The sequence below is a fragment of the Onychostruthus taczanowskii genome, unplaced genomic scaffold (assembly GCF_017590055.1).
Source record: "Onychostruthus taczanowskii isolate IOZ18803 unplaced genomic scaffold, ASM1759005v1 scaffold40, whole genome shotgun sequence".
Lineage (NCBI taxonomy): Eukaryota > Metazoa > Chordata > Aves > Passeriformes > Passeridae > Onychostruthus > Onychostruthus taczanowskii.
Genome location: NW_024501460.1, coordinates 1,430,147 through 1,450,191, shown reverse-complemented (window position 1 = coordinate 1,450,191; position 20,045 = coordinate 1,430,147). Strand labels below are relative to the sequence as shown.

General features: G+C 41.3%; 1 protein-coding gene across 8 annotated transcripts in view; it reads left to right on the top strand.

Annotated features, from left to right (window-relative positions):
- ATXN1 (ataxin 1) overlaps nt 1–20,045 on the top strand; it is a 217,477-nt gene that overhangs the window by 62,322 nt on the left and 135,110 nt on the right. For 7 of the 8 annotated variants that reach the window (XM_041413205.1, XM_041413202.1, XM_041413206.1 and 4 more), the window contains one exon: nt 11,423–11,562. The exons of the other annotated variant lie outside the window; for it this stretch is intronic. The gene's annotated coding sequence lies outside the window, so the exon portion shown is untranslated. The remainder of the gene's footprint in view (nt 1–11,422; nt 11,563–20,045) is intronic. 8 annotated transcript variants of the gene reach the window in all.

Here is a 20,045-nt window from a genome sequence, read left to right as displayed (position 1 = left end):
GCTTGCACAGCCATTCACTATGCTGCTTGTAAATCACATAAGGCAAAATATTCAAAAGCTGTAACGTTTCCAGTGCTTTCCCTAAACTTTCAAAAGAGTGATGTAAAAATGAACTGTGCCAATACTGTCCTTCCTCACCGTGAGGCTATTTATTATGAAGGACGTATAGTATAAGTAATTTCAGTATGGAGTACATAAGAGCTTGAACCAAAGCCTTGGATCCAAGCCCACCAGCAGCTTTACAAAAGGCAGGATCCAGATCTGAAGTCAGTGGTTCACACAGTTTCTAGCACAGAGTGGTTATAAGTTACTTCATGAAATGGGAGTAGTCAGAAATTTTAAACTGAGGCTTTTAAACAAATTTTTGACTTCTTCTCACTCACCATTCTCCTCTGCCTTAGAAGGTTATTGCAAAAGCACAGCAGCTGTTTTCTTCTAGCCACTGTAGCCAGGACACACCAACTCAGGGAAAGGAGAAAGGCCTCTGTGGTGGTGACTGTTATACAGCCATATGCTTTTTTTCAGAGAATTTTTTTTTCTTCTAAGGAGTTAGACCGCTCTTCTAGATGGAGGTCTTTGAAATCACAGTGGAGGCTTTGGAAGTAGGATCCTGAAATTTCAAAGACATCAAGAAATGGTTTATCATGGCATGGAGCAAATCAGGTCACAGTGCCTGGACTACCACCTCCTGAAAAGTCCTCTCTTGAGATACCATAGCTGAATTACAGACATGAAAAATTTCAGCATTCTAGACAAGAAATCCATACGGCCCATACAAGAAATTTTTATTTTCTTGCTAGACATGTGGTTCTGTTTTTATCCTCTCCCTTTTCTTTTGCCCTTGGACACAACATTTTAGGGCTTTTCAATCTCTAGCTGTGCATGCACTAGAGAAGCATCTGGTTATGTGTTACTTTACACATCTGTTATATACGTCAGAGTCAAATCCAGCACCTAGAGACTTAATGTGTATTTGCAGTACTCTCTGTGGGACTTTGAATCCTTCATCCAAAGAATTGCTTATGAGGATACAAAAATGCAATATTTCAATCTAGTGCATACATTACTGCAGTTTATTGCATATATATTGCACATATGTACACTACAGTCTCCTTTGTATTTGGCAAAGAAAATCTGGTGTGGGAAAGATGAGAAGTGCAGGTGAACTGGGAGGTATGGCAGTTAATTTGCTCCCTCCTGAAAACATCATACCTGAGGCTGGCTGCATGAGAAAGAGTTTTCATCCTGATTTGAATATCTCTAAAAGGTGCCCCAACAGTGTTTGTGTATTTCAAACTTAACTTCAGGCTTGTTGAACAGTGGGGAGAGGCCAAATACCTGAGGCAGCATTGGTAGCTGTAGTTTGAGTTGCAGTTTTGTCTGGAGAATCTGTACTATTTGCAGGCTGTGTAGGAAGCATGACTGTCATGGCTTGACCCCAGATGACAACCAAGTACTATGCAGCCACTCACTCCCTGCACTCCCTGTACCCCCACAGTGGGATGGGTAAGAGAATTGGGAAAAAAGTAGATAAAACCCATGCAGTGAGATAAGAACAGTTTAATTACATAACAACAGCAACAATAATAACAAAATTAGTGGTAATTATGATGATGATGATGATATAATGAAAAGGGAGGCAACCAGAGAAGAAAGAGAAATAAAATGTGAGAAAGACAAGTGATACACAGCACACTTGCTCACCACCTGCTGACTGATACCCAGCCTGTCCCCGAGCAGCCATCAGCCCCACCTGGACAACTCCCCCAGCTGACAGACTGAGCAGGATGCTCTGTTGTATGGAATATCCCTTTGGCCAGTAAGGGCCAGATGTCCTGGTCATGCCCCCTCCCAGCTTCTTGTGTACCTCCTTGCTGGCAGAGCATGGGAAAATGGAAAGTCCTTGACTACTGAGCAGCTAAAACATGAGTGTGTTATTAATGTTATTCTCATGCTAAATCCAAAACCCACAAAACTTACAAGCTCTAGGAAGAAAATTAACTCCATCTCAGCTGAAACTGGGGTAGTCCATTAGTTTGGGTTTCTGCTTTGCTTTTCCTCTGATTGCTTGTTCTGCAAGTGCATTAAGTTTGCAGATAACATGTGGCTTCTCAGATGGTCTTTTTTTATGATCCATGCAGAACCCAAACGTGCTAGGTGTTATTCCTGCTTAGGGCTATTCATTAGTGTGCAGTGCATGCAAGTGAGCAGACGGACTTAGCTGTTGCTTTTTGGGGTTTTTTATTTGCTGTAGTGGGACTGCTCTCTGTGCTGGCCATCCCTGGGTACAGCAGTCAACACAAGTGTTGTTGATAAGCTCCTGTGTGTTGTCTCCCCTTTTGCTGACCTGTAGTGGAGCTGCTCACTGTCTGGGGAGACGAACGGTAGCCATCATAACGGCACTGTTTGCTACCTCTGCTCTAGGAGCCCCTGGCTAGGCCACTGTTAAAACCTGTTGGCTGGCTGTTAGAGGGGGCTGGGTACCACAGGCATTAGTGCAGGGGAGCTGGGATGGGGGGGATTTTATTGAATCCAAGATAATGTGAAAATGAAGATTTGGCAGAAGGCACACTACAGCAAGAGGGAGAGTGCGAGTGAGCATCATGATTCCCTTCTGCTGGAGGGCTCAGCAGCTGGAGCCCATGTGGGAGCATTTTGCTGCTGAGCAGTGGTTCTTTGTGCCCTGATGGAGCCGTGGGTGTCAGAAGAAGGCGTCCCAAGGGTTCACCAACCCTGTGGCCCACCTCCCTCTGCAGTAGGGAGTCCTTTGGTAGCCTTCTCCTCCCCTGGCTCTCTGCAGCGTGGCTGCTGTGAGCAGGGTGCTGCAGCTGCTTGTTTGAAATGATAATATTTTACGCTTTTACTGTGGAATACTGCAGTATTTTTGTAATTGTGGGCTGCACGCCAGTAATGTACAATAACATTTTGCTCTTCCTGTGCTGTTGCTACTGTAGGCATTCATTCCAATTTCGGCTGCATTTGGAGTACTTTCTTTTTTTTTTTTTTTCTTTTTTTTTTTTTTTTTTTTTTTGTTTTGTTTTGTTTTGTTTCTTTTTGTTGTTTCTAGATGCTACTTGTTATCTATTGTGGATATTTTTGGAGTATTCATTTCTCCCACATATGTCCATACAAATCTATCTGAGAAAGCACTTCAGAGAGTAGCAGTCTCCATTGAACAAGCAATTGTTGTCGCTTTCACAGAATTACATTTTTTTGAAAGTATGAGGCAAGAATGAGATGAAGATTGCTTTTAAGTTTAAAAACCATTATGTTTTTAAAAAATATTTGAGGCAGATGGAAAGCAAAACCTTTCTTTGACTGATGGGGGACATATTTAGCACTGAAGTCCCCATCTGTACCAAGCTGTAGGTGATTGAAACCTCTGGGATGGCAGAATCTGGGAGGCAGAACCTTTAATGATGCAGCTTTGGTTTTAACCGTTAATTTCAAAAAAAAAAAAAAGTATTTTCAGAGGAAAGTAATCATAACTTGGAAGAGGGTCAGTAGTGTTCATGCCAATGATTGTTTATTAATGTGGTCATGGTCTGGAGATGAAACTTTTGTGAAAGGGAAATTCAAGTCCTAGACATCAGAGCACACAACTAGTCAGCCTGCACGAAATTTGTTTCTTTCTGGAAGGGAGAGGCTGAATCCAAAGAAAATGAAGAAGGTACAACACAAAGGATACAATTAATTTGTTTTTGGGTAAATTTGGAATAAAAATAGAGTGTGCTATACAAAAAGGATTGCACTTTTCTCACATGTAATTTTAGTGTCCTATTGCTGTGCTGACTCACTAAATGACTTCAGTCTCAATCTGCATTTGGTTTAAATTACTTCAGAGGCCTGCATTTGTATGCTGCTCTGTAAAGTAATTCTCATCTGTAATCCAGATTTTTTTCCTTTTGTTTGGTATTTCAACTGACTTGTCTCTTTTCATTTTCCGGGTCTCTGTTTTACTAACATTTGAAACCAATCTCTCTGTGTGCCTGCTTGGGCCCTGCAATTGGCAAAAGTCATTTTTCAGCAACAGATAGAACAAGGAATGAATCATTGCTTTCTGCCTTTCCATTAAATTACCTAAACCACTACTCATAAATATTGCTTTATGTATGGTACTGCAGCATGATTATCTCACTGCATTGATGGAGCAGTGCTGGAAGTGAATATAATTTTTCTTCTATTACATCTTTAATGAGCTTCAATTAAAAATAGTGTGTTGGCGTGCCAGAGTAGATGTGTTATTCTCAGAACTTTATTGAAGCTGTTTTGCCTGTTAGATTTGGTTGACATTGTGTTGTTCTGAAAACCCTGGTGGACACGATGTAGTTCTGAAAACCTTAAGAATTAAACAACAGAAAACCGGAAAAATCTGCTTTTCTAGGTGAAAGGTGACAGGACAGTAAAATCTGGTGCCTGGAAAGATTCAGGTCTGTACTGAATAGAAAAGCTTGCTTTTTGTCTGTCTTTGAGGGTAAATTTTTTAACATATAGTTTAAAAAATATTCACAAAGCAGCAGGTTTCTGCAGAGCTCCAGCTAAGTCCCTGATCACTTGACACCTGTGGCAGCAAGTCTGAGTCACAGATAGCAAAAAGCTGTGAAGCCTAATACTCTCAGTATTCAAAAACACATCTACGTAGGAGTTTAATTTCAAGTACCTCTTTTAGCTCTGGGTTCCCCTCCCCCCCCCCAACATCCCAACAAATTTTAAGAGTCATTCTTAGAATTTTGCAGAGAAAAATTTTCCCAGCACTTGTGGATTTGTGAAGTATTGACATCACTTAGAGATCAGAAAATAGCTCTGTCAATTTTAGCTTGACGGCATTCCATTCTGTCTTCCAAAAGCCTGAGGAATTACAATGGATGAGTCAAAGTTTTCTTGGAATTTTCTTCCCTCCCCTCCCCCCGCCTTGTGCAATTCCATTGCCATTTTTAGCATTGAGGGCAGCTCTCCAAAGAATGTCTGTGTGCTTGAACTGTGATTTCTTGAAAGCCCAGAACAAAATAGAGTTGTGTCGGATGACAAATATCATTCTATGTTTCTACTCGTTTTTGTAATATTACATGAGCTTTATTGAAGAATCCACAGCAACAGGCAGGAGATGTCTGACAGAGAGGTGTTGCATCCTCAGCAGCATGATCTCACTATTATGCTGCTTCATTGTGTTGTGATGAGTTTTTGCTTAATTGTTTCTGTGTTTTATCAGCTGTTCTCTGGAAGTAGCCTGACAGAACAAATTATTGGTGATTTGGGAGACTTGGACCAGCTTGAAGCACTTGTTGAAACCACAGCATCCTTCTGTCTTTACCTCAGTTTGAACACCAAGGATTATGTATTTAATGTATTTTAGCAGGATGCTGAGAGTAGAAATACTAAGGACAAAGAATTGTGGGGGTACTGCTGTTACCTAAGTGATGTGGGATGTTTAAGATAAACAGTGTTTGTCAGCTGTTCTTGGCAAAATCCCTGGGGTTATGATGAGTGAAATTGTAACTCTGAACGGGTTTGGTTTTTTTTAACTTGCGGAAGTGGCCTGTATCATGCATATTCTAATGTGTCAGAGTGAATGTGTGAAGTATGAAACTGCTGAAAAGAAATGTGAGGGGGAAGACAGGTTAAAGTGGTTGTAAATGGAAGATCTGTGTATTTTACTTCTGCACTAGATAAGTATTTTACTGAAAATTTGCCAGAAAAAAAAAAAAGGGACAAGAAAAAAATGAAAAAATGCAAGTGTCCCCTTCTTAAGAGCTGCCGTGTCAAATTTGAGGAATGATTTGAATTGAGTCATTAAAGTGTGAAATGGAGGGATTTTATTTCTGCTTTAAATTATGCATCTCAAATTAACCTTAGCTGTGGAGTCTCTGCTGACGCCCCCGTAATGACACATTATTGGTACTAATGGCTTCTTTGTGACTTGAGATACAAACAGACATCCTAGACAGAAACATTTCGGCTTTGAACTAAGTAAGACACACAGCGAGCATTTCTACCTTGGGTTTCAGTTGCAAAGGCCTGCTCACCTGGTGCTCATGAGCTCTTTTCAGTTTCCACGCACTGCTCCCCATCCTGGCAGGTGAGGGCAGCTGAATGGAAACCTGCTTCACAAGCTTTGAAGAGCAGGAGAGCAATAAATCTGGAGTGAATGTGAAGCTTGTCCAGACACTGAGCTCTGTAGGGAGCCAGAACAAAGACTGGGATGTGGGTAGTGGTCAGGGAGGGGGAACTTCCAGTAGATTATAATCTTGGGAGGAAAAGGCCCCAAGATTGTGAGGGAAATGGAGAAGAGATGCCAGGGCTTAAGGAGGAAGTTGCTAAATAAGGGAGGGGTGAGATTATAACGTAAAGTAAGCAGTAGAGGTTAGTCAACCCTTTATGTGCCTTCTGACCTAAAAAGGGATTGTATCTGTGCAGCTCTGTGCGCTCTCTTCTGAAGCTCATTATCATTTGAAAAATGCCACCTCTACACAGAATCACTCACGGGCTTTGCAGCTTTCTTTGTGCTGTTGGTGTCTCCCGGGACAAGGATGGTAGTTCCTACTTCCAGTGTAGCTACTGGGTAGGCAGAGTGAGCATGGCTGTGAATGAGTGAGAATGGCATTGCCGGGGGTGCTGGGTACAGAAGGTGCACAGAATTTTACTGTGTCGATGAAAAAGGAGGAGGGGCTTGGCAAGGCAGGCCCAGAATTTAGACCCTGACATGTCTTCCTGAAGATACTCACTAGCTCATTGCCTCATCCTAGTTTTCTCAGCGGAATGTTAATATACACGACTGCCTCCTCTTCCAAGCTGCAGTTCTCGGAATTTGCTTGTTAGCTATGGCAGGAGCGATGGAGAGGCACTTCTGCCCCGTGGTTGTTTTGTGTGGTGTGTTACAAGGCTGTGTGACATTATGTGACTTTCTCTGTGGATCTGCTCTCAGCAGAGAGTGCTGTGGAGTAAGTAATCTTGTGGTATTGTGGATCCAAAGCAGGACAGCATTTGACTACTTAGAATCAAATATTAGCAAAAATATTCAGAGGCCTTCCTTGTAATTTTGCAAGGAACCACATTCCTGAATCGGGACTCAAGAATTTAAAAAAAAAAAAAAAAAAAAAAAAAAAAAAAAAAAAAAAAAAAAAAGTAGGTGTGCAATACATCACATTTACTAATGCATTAGAGTTTATATGAATAATTAAAACACCATTTAGAATTACCACAGTAATAGAACAGAATGTGTTTTGTCAGTTTTCTGTTTCTTTTTCTTGATTGATCAATTTATTGATTTCTTCCATAAATTTAAAGTAGGTATCCTAAACATTACAGTAAATTAGCAACACTGTGCTTTTTAATAACCTGTTGAAAGCATTAATGGAATGAAAAGAAGTCAAAATTTGGTAATAAAGATCTGAAAACCAGAGACCTAGAACACATATCTAGTGTTTTGCATCAATTAGGTTTGTAAAATATTAGAGGCTTTGTTTGTCCTACCCGTTATTTTAAAAAAAGAAGTATTTTATATTCCTTATGAATAGCCTAATATCACATCAGAAAAAAGGGGAAAAATTAGGCAACAAGTTACCTTTGTATTTGACTTTCCATTGTATTTATAGTTAACTTTAGGCTGGTTGGAGTCAGTGAGAACATGTGTGGGATGGAGGACAGAACTTCACTGTTAAAGAGACCACAGTCCTTCTGAAACCATCTGTGAAAAAGTAGTAAACTTCTGAAACTGAGATCTGGAAAAGAGACAGGTGTTATCCAAGATACCAAGAATTAGAAATTATATTAAATTTCACACACATATGCACACAAAATATTTGTGTATTTCTTACTCAGTTTTCTTCTGGGTTATATCTTTGATTTTTCCTTACTATTTACATTTAGTTTGTTAACCAGTTTTGTCGTATTTTTTTCTACCTTCAAAAAAACCAGCTTTATGAATATACTAGAATGTACACTTAACAAGAACCCTTAACAATTTTTAAGTCAGTATTGTTCTGATCCCTTTTCAGGGCTGTGTTTCTCTGTTTTCCAGCTACAATAGACAATTTGTTGTAACACTTGGATTAGCATCATATGTTTTGTTTAGTACTGTTGTTCTAGCCATGCTTGGAATACGTGTTTTCATAAGCATTTTTGGGGGCAGTTTTGGATGCCATCAGAGGCTTGTGCCTCCCCATCCACTGGCGATGTCCAGACTTCACTGAGAAGAAAGAGGTGATCTGGCAATAGTCACAGTCTGTTAGTCTGGGCTGTAGCTCTGGTGTTTGAGGGAATGGTTACCATTCCAGGCTTAATTTGAGGTGCCTTACTCTGTTGTCCTAATACAAAGCAAGTGATAGAAACTGTATGCTGCACAAGGGGATATAGAATATCTCAATATTAATGAAATATTGAGATAAGAAATCATGCATGAAATCATTCCACTTACTGTTATTGGTTGTCACACTGACATGACTATAAATGAAGGATATTAGAGGGAGAAAAAATCATATTGTTTCAGTTAGTTTATTTTGTGCCTACTTGACAGCCCTCTGTGTATAGTCAGTTGCACGATTTCTTGGGATAGCCAGATTTTTCTTTATTTGTGTGTGGCTCTTTCAGCTATAGGGGAAAGAGAATACTTAAAGGATCAAAAAATGTGTCTGTAAAGCCAGAAACAATTGTCTGCAACCTCAAGAAGATATCTAAGAGCATGTAACTGCTTTTTACTCATCTTCCAAAAGCAGCTCAGTTCCGGAATAACAGCGCACTTTTGGGCTATATTTCAAGCTGGTATGATTATTCTCAGACAGGAATTATAAGGATCGATAGCAAACCCAACACATCCTTTCTTTTCATGACAGATTCGCTGATTGCCACCAGAGCAGTAATAATGCACTGGTCAGCATAAACACCAGAAGCAGTAATCATGGATTTTTGTCTCCATCTTAACATGTGTTTAAGGTTACACAATGTGTTGTGATGGGTTTGCACCCAAAGGTCATGAGGAAGGAGAATTCTTTGACCTGTTCATCTTCCCTTCTCTTTCGCTTTTATGCTTCTCCCTTGAGTTGGGGCTGGGCTGTTTGGTGTCTCTCCGGGCACAGAGCAGGGCAGAGAGAGCATGCCTAGCCAAAAAGATAAGAGAAAGGTCATTTTGAGATACCAGTGGTTTACATGGTGTGGGTTTTCTTTGCGTGTCCTATTTAGGAAGTAGTAATGACCAAGATTTTCCGTGGGTGTGTGTCAGGAGCCCTTCTGCATTGGGGTTTTGGTGGAGCTGAGTGCAGGGTTGCTTTCCCTCAGTGGAGGGCCCTGTGCTTTTGCTGTGTTTTGGCAGCTTGACATGGCAGTGGCTAGGTAACCTGTGTGTATGAATTTCAGTTTTTATTTTTTTTGGTTTTGTATGTGCCATCCTCAATTTACTGAAGCTCTGTGACTTTTTAACCTGCTGTCTGTGGGCTGTTGTTTTACAAGCTCATTAAGGTGGTGAGCATAGCGATGGCAGCGATCCTGCCCCCCTCATGGGTGCTCATTAGATGGCTTCCTTGTGCTGACATAAGCGTTGTGTAGTCATGCTCTGAGCTGGGTCTGGGAAAGGATCCAAGTTAAAAATAATCCCTGGAAAAAAAAAAAAAAAGAAAAAGAAAAAAAAAAGAAAAAGGTAAGTTTTCAGCAGGATCTGTTCCTGGATCTAGCTCGCCATCATTCTCACCCTGGCCTGGAAAGTGAGAGGGTTTGTACTGGCACAGAGGGAGGTGAGGAGGAGCAGCTGGGGCAAGGTGGTCAGGGGTGTACTGCTGGCAGCAGGGATGCTGCCTGCTTGAATGATGTCACCCTGCGGAAATGGGGCTCTTGTGAGTGTGCTGCCTGTCTTTCCTTAAGTGCATTGGCCCAGTAACTTCCAAAGTTGTGAGGCAGTTTTGGCCAAATTTGCCTGAAAAGCAGTGTTAAAGGGGTGAAGGTCCCCTGAGCTCAGCAATTTATGGTGGCTGAGCCAAATCAACTCTCCCCAGTTGATGAAAAGTTTGTCATCTGGGATTCAGCTGCTGACTTTGTCAGGCCTTCTCTTGTGGCACAGTCCCACTGTCCCATTTCAGGTTGAATTGTGCCCGTTTTGCCGTGGGGCCAACTTGAATAGCTGATGGGAGAAGAGCACAAAGTGCTGTCTGCGAGTGGCTGTTCATTTCAAGGGGCAGGAACGGTTCATCTGCTGGATCCTGACTGCACAGGGAGATGCATTTCCAGTTGTGGGGTGGTTTTTAATTTTGATTTCTTTGTTAGTTTTTTTTTTTGGGTTTTTGGGTTTTTTTTGTTTGTTTGTTTGTTTGTTTGTTTTTTAAATTCTGCCTAGGTATCAAAATTTCTGGAAGCTGGGATAGTTGGGAGGCAAGAGTCCCTTCAGTTTTCTTGGTGTGGCCGACTGTTTAACCCTGAGGACAAACAAGTCTTTCTAGCTGCACCTCTACATAGCTTCCCTTGACTATCTGGCAGCATCTTTGTGCCCTGCTCAGTCCAGGTTCTGTCCCCATAAGGCTGTGCTCCTCTTCGGTGGGTGTGCCTGGATTTCACCTGCCCAGCCTGCCTTGCTGCAGGGGCAGCCTTGCTCTGCACCACTGCTGAGGAGCTAAGATGAAGACACACATTGTGGTTTCCTGCTGTTTTGCTTTGTAACCAGTCCACTGGTAAATATAGCTCATGTGTGGTTATAAATTCATTCTCTCATTATGGGTGGTTGTTGTGCAATAATTATGTAGAAATTACAACCGAGAATTGTTGTGGATTTTTTTTTTTGTTTAGTTTAGTTTATTTATTTATTTTTGCCCTTCATATGCCCTGCAGTGAGAAGAGCAGCGTTTGGTTTCTGCCCTAACAAAGACAAGGCCACAAGCAGGTGTCAGCCTTTGGCATGGACACAGGCACCATCTAACAGACTTTTGTGTGGCTCTCTTTGTGTGGCAAGACGAGCACTGCAAGGGAAATTGGGACCTGCGCTATTTGGACTCTTTTTTTTATTTTTCCTTTCTTTACTCTGTGGGTAGACAGTCAGGTTTGGTACTGTACACGTGTTTATTCTGAAATGAACCCATCCTTTCTCTTTGGAGGTGTTGGTTGCACATTTCCCGAAGCCCTTGTATCTCTGGCAGCTTCCAGCCCTGCTCTCTGGGCAGTCCTCTGGCTCCTGCTGCCGGGCTGGGGGTCTTTGCCCCCTGCAGAAGTACTCAGGTTCTGCACCCCTGAGGTCTTCCCTTCATATGTGGGCCCCCTCCCGTGACCCCTCCTTCTGTTCAGATGTGGAATTAAAAGAAGTGTGGGGGTTTTGTTGATTTTTCCCCTCCTGTTTCTTTATTTAAAATTCCAGTCAAGCAGATCCAGAACAGTGCTTGTCCCTGCTGCGTTCTCATTTTCCTCTCATCCCTCCTTTAATTTTACATTATTCCCTGCACTGTGTTTGCAGGCCATATGTGTCCTTTGAACTCTGAAGAAGCTGTGCCAAAAGGAAGCCTTCTTCTCCTCCCCTCCTCCCATCGTGGAGCCGCTCTTAGATAATTGCAATTAGTAGACAATGCGGAGCGAACCCAAATGTGAAGTCCACGGGTGAGTGTCTGCAAATTTCCTGAGAGCTTCAGAAACGCTTGCGCTTGGTCTCTGCTTTGGCCCTTTAAGCCTGCAGCAGTTCCCCGAGTCCCAAACAGCTCTGGGAGGTGTTTGTAACCCGCGTTTTCCTGCCGGCGTTCCTGGCGGGGCACAGCCGCTGCTGAAGCCTTGGCAGGGCGCCGTGCCTCAGGCAGGGACTCTGCGCGGAGGGAGGCGGAGCCGCCCGTCCTGTGTCGCGGCACGGGAACAAGTGGCTTCAGCAGCGGGCTGTAGGAGGACCAGCCCTTCGGCCGTGCTCCCGGGGAGAGGTGGGCAGCTTGCCTGCCGCAAGCTGATAGGAGTGGGAAAAGTAAAACTCTCCCCGTTAAACAAGAAGAAGTGGGAGAATTCCTTCTTGCGGTTCTTGAGGCGCGGGGCAGAGAGACGTGCTGGCGGGCCAGCTGCTGCTCAGGGCCTTGGTTAGCATCAGCCGCTGGCTCCGCCGGGGCGATCGCTGACAGGCCGGGCTTTAGCGTTCAAAGGGGATGTCCTCCTGCAGAAGGGTGACGAGTGCCTTTTGAGTGCCTTCCCCCTTTAGCCTCTGAGAAGTGTCTTCTGCGTTAAACCAGGTTTCTGACCTCATTTCTCAAAGGAGTTTTAAATGAGGAGAAATAGGAGTATTAATTAGTGCCCCGTTAAGTACTTGTAGTCAAGTATGATAATTTTCTTGAAAGGATAATGTATTAGATGAATAAAAATACTCTCCATTAAAAAATGGATACAAAGTAATTTTAAACCACAAAGATTATTGTACATTTCTGAAAAATTAATGTGATTAAAGCAAAATATATTTAATAAATTAAAAAGACCCTGTAAGGCCATTTAACTTGTTGGTTTCATATTATTTTCAAATCTAGTGCTAGAAAACTTTGACCTTACCTGCAGGGATGGGAAGTGATTTCTTCCCTCACTTCATTTTTTGTCTTGTCTAAGCTGTGGGTGTGGTAATTTTCCCTTGTTTTGTGGGGTTCTTTGTTTGTTTGTTTGGGGTTTTGTATTTTTGTTTGTTTCTTTGTTTTACTGTTGTGTTTTAGTGTTGTGTGGGTTTTTTTGCTTTTCTGGTGTCTTTCTCAGAGATTGGCCACAGTGAAAAATCAGACCCTAGACAGTGATCAGAAATTATATGGAGATTTCCTTGATGGATTTAGTTAATGTAACATACTCATGTGCTGCTGTCTGGTTTTGGAGCTGAGAAAACTCCAAAGAGCTGAATATTTTCAAGGATATTTCCTCCTGTTTGGTTTGTCTGTGATGTGATTGTGTCTGCTGGGATCACATAAACTTCCTTCAGTCAACTTCATTCACAAAAGTTATATTAATTTTTTCCACACATAGTTTGCCCCATGGATTATTTTTGGTTTAGGAACTTCCTTCGCTCTCTACTGAGCTCTCTACACATTCAGCTATTTAATGAGAATTGATCTATGTTGTGGAAGACAATAAAGTAAATGGTTGGAGCTGGACATATAACCTAGATCTATGGGTTTGCCTGGTCATTTATGAAGTTTATGTATTGACTTAAGGAGGACATGAAAAGCTCAGTGTAAAACTGGGTTTAAATAGTAGCCTGTTTAAAAAACTTTGGGTTTTTTGGCACTAGGAATGAAAACACCTCCTCACCAGTCTCATCAAAGATGTTGCAAGTATTTTATCCCTTCTTGCTTGGCATGTTCTCCTGTTGGGGGTATCTGCCGGGCAGGTATTTGATACATGATTCTCCCCAAACTGTTGTTCCCTGTAACAGGTCTGTGGTACAGACTCAGAGAATGCTAGCAGTCAAGGTTTCCTAGTTTACAATTTGTTATAGTTTAGGTACCTGAAATCCATGTGAGCTTTTGAAAATATTTTTCCAACCGACCAAAAAATAGAAGAGAATTTGGGTGCCATACAATGTTCTTTCAGATGCCTTCTGAACTTTCAGGTTATTTGATGATGGTGACTGCCAATTATTTTGTTTTGTTTTGTTTTTTTTTTTTAATTTAAGGCACATCTTTAAGTAGTCTCTGTCTTTAAGAAGACAGCCTTTGCATATGATTCTCCACCCTTGTATTTTGCTTTCAGCTTTTCTCTTCTTGTCTTGTTGCAGCTTCGACAAGCTTGTGCAGCTGAGGTGATGATAACTTCCTCAATTGCTTATAGAAAGAAAAAAGGTACTTCTCTCAGCAGAGCCCTTACAGGGTACACATGTGAAAAAGAGAAAGAGATTTCACTTGTCTTTAGGACGCTAGCAGAGCCTGCAGTGATTGGATAGCAGACTATTGAAAGCCTTGAGACATTTGTTTGAGAAGGTGGTGGTGGCTGGATCTCCTTGGTGGTGTATGAAAATAGCTCTGGACTTCAAGGAGCGTGTTGGCTGTGTTAAATGGTGCTCACATAAATGCATGGGAGTTGTTGCTCTGTTGTTACTGTACCGAGTGCCTCCCAAGATGAATGGTCTGCGTTGCCATAATGTTTAAAAGTATGATTATTGGTCTTTTCTGGTCTTAAATGAAACCAAATCTATCCCCTGAAAATTACCTTGAAAATCCTCTTAGTACAAATGATATCAATTTCAAAGCCACCTCCTCAGGTTACAGCTAAACTGAGCACCCGCCTGGCTGCGGTTGTGGCAGGGCCACGCTGCTGTAATGACACCCGCAGGTGTGGCCATGGGGATGTCCCTGTGCACAGTCCACGTTGTGTGCCTCCCACTGTGCTGCTTGCCTCCCCTTGTTGTTTGTGTGTATTTTCCTCACCACTCACAGAGGACACAGTCAAACTTTTTAATATTATGACACTGCAGCTATAAATCTGTCAAAATTGCAGGGGCATAACAAAGAGTAGATCTGACCAATGGCACTGTTCTCTTTTTCTTTGTATTTCCCTGGAATTCTAGCTGACAGTGGCCCTTAATATAAATTCGTTATTTGCAAGGAGCTCTGTTTAAGCTAGAGAATTATTATGCCAATGTGTGACATTAACCATACTGCAGAATAAAGAGCAGTGAAGTATTTATGATGCTAAAATAATTTCAGGTCATGTCTTTTTTTTTTTTTTTTTTCCCTTTGTGTAATTTTGCTTTTATTACTAGTGCTGAAATGGTTCTTGCAGAGCAAGTGAAAAAAACAGACTGAACCTCCTGTTTTTTTGTTGGGCTCCCAGCTGGAAATCCCTCCCTCGATTTTCCATTGATAAAAGTGTCACAAAGGGAATCCAGAGCAGAGGAATAGGCGGAAATAGAACAATGAAAAGTCTTGGACTTGAATCACAAAGAAAGTTAACTAATGTAGATATGGTACTGGACGAGCTGCTGCTCCTTTCATGACCAGGTTCATTTACCTGTGGTTTTAGCATTTGTGGCTGCCCTCAAAGCCATGTAACAAATCAGCTATTTATTCTCTCTTTGCTGTGGTGGCTCTTTAAAAGGATATTGCAGAGTATTTTCTTCTCCTCCTTCCTATGGACTGCTTTATTTGACCTTCAAGAATTCAGAATCTCAACAGGGGCTAGAAAACTCGCGTACAAGAATGCTTTTATTGTTAATCTTTAAAATATGTCTTTCACTAATAAAATAAAGATGTGACATTTATAGAGCTCTGATAAGGAACATGGCAGTGGAAAAGGCCCAGGTCTCCTGCTGTTCAAATTAAGGGCAGCTGATTTCAGCGAGAGAAGAACCAGGCTTGTTAAATGTGCATTTTAACACGTGCACTCAGGTGTTCCCATAATGCTCAAAATACTGCCAGGAGTATTTTTTGAGAATTGAGAAGTAACGCCATAGAGAACTTTGTTCATTTGAGTGACTGAAGGTAATTGGTGCTCCTTCAGAGTTTTAAGAGGGAAGATTATTTGAGTTTAATTTCATTAATTTGGTGGTTAAGTTTATATTTTTCCTAGACTTTCTTAGCATTGTATCACTAAAACAATGTCTTCTGTATTTCTGCTGTGTTTGACCTTTTTGACAGGGTCAAAGAGCTGACATCATGACATTTGCCACAGTGTCTCTGGGGTCACCTCCCTGTCACGTGCTGTAGGCGAGGGTCTGCATGCAATGGTGTGACCAAGGGGCTTGGCAGCCCCTGTGGAAGACAACTGGTGCATGCCTTGTGCTGGGGGCAGCAGCGAGTGCGATGGTCTGTGGCACAGAAGCTCAGTCCTGAGTGAGGCAGGAACTGCTTTGCTGCAGTGGGAGCAGCTGGTGCTCAGCACCCCATGCCAGTGCTCAGCACGCAGCTTGTTGCAAACCTGGATCTCTGGAGTTTTGCTGAGAAGCACTGTGGTTGTCCTCTGGCATACCTTCCCATGTGAAAGGCTAAGCCCTGCTTTTGTCTTTCCCTCCTGTTCTTCTCCATTCTTTTTCCCCCTCTTCCCTTTTTTCCGTCTTTCTTAAACCTGCCAAAATGAGAGACCCACACACTGAAGTCTGTTTCCCCATTCTGATGGTTTATTGTGATGGGGTAATGAGAATGTGCACAGTTATTGAAGTATGGGATGTTAATACAGCAGGAATGGGTTATGTAATGAGCAAATAAATGGGATATGCTTGGCTTATCCATATATTATTCAAGGGTAAAAAGGAAAATACGCAGAATAGTGAGTGAATGAGAAGGAAGACTGGAAATAGTGTTTGGATTTATTGGACATTTCAAAGCTCTTCCTCTGACCCTGTAAATCAAAGCGATTATATTTTGTGCTGGGTTTGGTTTTTTAAATTTAATTATTGGGCCACCCTTCCTTAAAGCCAAAAAAGGAAATGCAGCAGGCAAAAACACTTTAAGTTGAAAACCATGTAAGAATAAATCATGGTGTGATACCTTAATAATGCTATTAAAAACTTGCTTTCCAGTGAAGCATACTGAAACCTAGGAGCTGTAACTGCTTTAAGTGATACACTTTGTCTAGTGTTTTGACAATGCAGGAGTTTTTTCATCTTATCGGTGTAAGAGTCAGTAAAGTTGGGTTTCTTACTGCCTCCACTCTGCCCAACATGCTATTTCCATGCAGAGATGGACTCTTCATGCCTGTGCCTTTCCATCATAGTAAGAATACATGAGAGATATGTACTCTGTGTATGAGTAAACACAACAACCCAGGCCATTTATTTTCATCGCTGTTTTGCATAATATGCATGCAAATGCCATATACAGCAGAGGAAGATGCTAAGAGCCAATTGTTACTAGATCCTAAATGGGATACTAGTTGGTGAATGACTGCAAATAAAGCTACCCCACACTGTCCTTAAGAGACTCACTTTTGAAAAAGGCATGTTATCTGTAATAGTGGGCAGAGCATCCACTGAATCAGAGTGTTTTTGTTTAAGAAAATGCTGCCAAACATTGAAGGCAGGGAAAGTAGTATTGTTTTTGCATGCTTTCAGTGCCAAAGAAGCAAAAGAAGGTAAAAGAAGAAAGGGGTAACATTCTGAAGGCTTTTGGGTTTTTTTTCCTGTTACAAAAAAAAGGAAATGTTTATAAGAAATGAGGGCAATTTAGTTGAGTGTTCTGCTTTGGACAATTGTAACACTAATAGGATGGAAGCAGTATAAGCAGTTGCTACAATTATAGCTGCAGTTACTAAGAGAAATCCACGTTCTGTTATTTGAATGAAGCATTCACTGTGTGGCTGAAAAGCAGCAGTATCTTAAAGAGACAGGGAAGGAAAATTATCCTCTTTTTTGTTTTGTTTTATTTATTTTATTATCCACGTTCTTTTTCTGAAAAAGTTTGTGCACGACATGGTTCATCCAAGAGTTCAAATCCAGCCTTTCCTTTGCACCCAAAGCAGTTTAAACTGTTTGAAAAAGACAGTAAATGTGCATTTAAAAAGTATATATATGTGGACATATAAAAATGAAAGTATCTGCAAGAGAGCAAAATGGAACGATTGAGTTTGTCTTCCCTGTAGCCCACTAAAACTTATGGGTCATGCAAAATTATTCAAAGGGTAATTTCCCTTCCATTTTCATCATGTTTCTTAGTATTGTGAGCCATTATTTGCTTCCTTTCCGTGATGTGTCAACAACATTACTTTTCTTTGTGGCTGCAGCTGAATTTTATTCATTAGAGAGATTACAACACATGAACAGTCACGCCTTTAGAGTACTGGCATTTAAGCAGTTTATAAGGAGTATGTTTATGCTTTGGATGGAGATCACTTAGTGCTGGTGTTAGTCAAATTAGGGCTGAAGTCATGGAAATCTTAACTTTTTGCCCACTTTGTGTATCTTTGACAATTTAGCACGTATGGTGGGCAGTTTCCAAATGCAAACAGATGGTGTGCTCATAAACACCAGGACACAGAAAGGTGTTATTAATACTGGGTTTGTCTCTTTATAAATGAAGGATGCAGGTCTATGGCTGGTACAAATTTAGCATATTCCTGTGAAGTAAAGTTATGCCAACAAAGATGGAATGAGAATCTGTCTTCCTGGCCACTATTTTTAAACACAATGCTGGATAATGCTCCTGTAGTTGTCTCTGTTTATGTGTTTTTCTATTCTCTTACACTGTCTCTGTGGCAAAATGTGTTCTCTAGTCATCCTTTTTTATTTTTTTCCAGATGACCGAACACAGTTTTTCAGCAGGTCTCAACCTTTTTTCCTTCTTTAAACACCTCTTATTCCTGTTTTTCCCATTTTCCAGTTTTGAATATGAAAGTCACTTCTTGCATCCTTATGCTTCCAGATGTAGCAACAGGATAGAATGTCTTTACTCCTCACCTTTCCTGCTTTTCCCATGCCTGTGGGATTCATACATCCTGAGGAATTGCTTGAACTTAAGCTCAAGTTATGTCTTGCAAAAAGCCCAACAAAATAGTGTTAGTTACACCTGTATAATGCAGAGTGACTGACAGAGTTAGTGCAGGCTGTGCTGGGGTTTACTGTGTGGCTACATGGATGCTTTGCAAATCCTGCTGTGCTGGCTTGCAGCTGGCTCTGGACTTCCCAGTGCATAACACTGAACCAAATTGCATGGGCCATTCCCATTCAAAATGTCAAATTTGTGTTCTTAATTTCCAGTGAGGATGTAATGTGATAGCAAAATTGTTCTGTAAAGGGTCATACGCTGTTTTACTGTCAGTTTGTGAGGCTCAGACAGAAGGAAATGATCAAAAACACTCGATGCTCGTTATTTATTAATTGAGTTCTGGCAGAGCCTTGCTACATTCTGGCTTTTTGTTTGTTTCTTTGTTTACAAACAAAAAAAGACAAGCACAGTTCACAAAATAAACGAAAAGGGAAATTTGTTAACAAAGATTTCTGACAAGGAAGAAATGGGATTTGGGGGCATTTGAGTGGAGGTGCCTTGGAATACAGGGAGAGCAGCTTGGCATTGTGTCATCCTTTCTGAGTGCTGCTCCTGAAAGAGAAGGATGCTTTAGAGAACAGCAGACCATGAATCTTCTATGCTGGCATGCTGGGTTACCAGCAAATATTACCCTTGGTAAGTTCTGTGGTGGGGATACTTTAAGTGCTTGCACTTTGCTGCTTGTATGGATTTACTTTCTTTAAAAAAAAAAAAATCAAACTAGAAGCTCCAACTGTTTTGTCACTTTTCTGCATCTCTGCCTTGTTTCTGTATATATTCAGGTAAAGAACAGTACATCGAAGTACAGTGTCTTTCCTTACTAACTGTGGTTTCTTGACTTCAGAAATCCCAAAACTACTTAGAGCTCAGTCTTTTCTTCTGCAGTGAACCCCATGCAGACAGACCCTTCCATAGCTGCTGTGGCCCATGTGGAGCTGTGTCAAAGCCTGGGGTGTAAAGTTTACATTGCTGAAAGGTCTGAAGATTCAGCTGCTGGCCTCCCGCCCTCAAGATTAAAAATTAACCAAATATAGGTGATTTTTTCACAGGCATAGCTAAGAACATGTCTCTGATCATGTATAGTACTTAGAAGTATAATACTTCTGCCAAATTTTCAGACTTTCTCCAGGGTCTGATGCCATTTTTGTATCTCTGTAAATTAGCAACAACAGCAGCAGCAGCAGAAGTAAATTTAACAGTCAGTGATACATATATGCCTGTTCTCTCCAAAATGGCAGATTTTTGTCCTGAAACTTGCCCTCAAAAGATCACTCTGAGTCAGATATCACAGGATTTTAAATAAAATATTTTAAAATATTCTTTATGTTTATATTAAGCATTTTCTATTAAAATATTAATTCACTTACTTGCCAGAGTTGTAAAAAGCTAAAACCAAGGCTCTTGAGGAAGAGGGTTGAATAGTTTTCAGTGTCATGGTTGCTGTGAGAATTGTTTTCCTTGAGCTGCTGGTTGAAAGGTGTTGTGTTCAGCTGCAATTCTATATGCCCTGTCCTTGAGATACCCAGTTCTCTGCCTTTCACTTTCCTCTACTGCTATTCTGTGGAGTGGTAGGAAAAAATGGTGCAGGAGATCATTCTTTCCAGGTCACTTAGATCTGCATTGTTTCAGCTCTCCTTTTCTTGTCTGCTTGACTTCACA